This window comes from Lactuca virosa, chromosome 5, assembly GCF_052849685.1.
Source record: "Lactuca virosa cultivar CGN04683 chromosome 5, Lactuca_virosa_CGN04683_v6, whole genome shotgun sequence".
NCBI lineage: Eukaryota > Viridiplantae > Streptophyta > Magnoliopsida > Asterales > Asteraceae > Lactuca > Lactuca virosa.
In genome coordinates this window covers 258,981,208-258,981,574 of record NC_136430.1, presented here as the reverse complement: position 1 = coordinate 258,981,574, position 367 = coordinate 258,981,208, and the positions used below count along the sequence as shown (strand labels likewise).

At 40.3% G+C, this 367-nt stretch overlaps 1 non-coding gene across 1 annotated transcript; it reads right to left on the bottom strand.

Annotated features, from left to right (window-relative positions):
* LOC145118046 (small nucleolar RNA R71) lies at nucleotides 1-107 on the bottom strand. The gene has a single exon (XR_013713030.1). It is a non-coding gene; the product is annotated as a small nucleolar RNA R71 (small nucleolar RNA).
* Nucleotides 108-367: the final 260 nt, after the last annotated feature.

Sequence of the window (367 nt, the reverse complement as noted above, 5' to 3'; positions counted from 1 at the left end):
AAGTTGAAGAAAGCTATAGAAAATTTTGAGCAAAAAGCTGGAGAATCACTTTATGAGGCATGGGAGAGGTACAAAAGCTTGCTAAGGAATTGCCCACATCACGATCTTAATAGCCAACAAGAAGTCTCCATTTTTTATGATGGGGTAAACGTGACAACAAGGCAATTACTTGACTCGCAAGGACCGTTCACTAAGAAGCCACCCCCGGTAATAAAGCAACTAATTGAGGAATTCTCTAAGCATTCTAGAGAATACCACAATCCAAGGAATGATATGACCAAGGGATCAGCTTATCCAGCTTCTGAAGATTTGTCGGCAATTATGGCAATGTTGAAAACCATGGATAGGAGGATGGATAAAATGGATC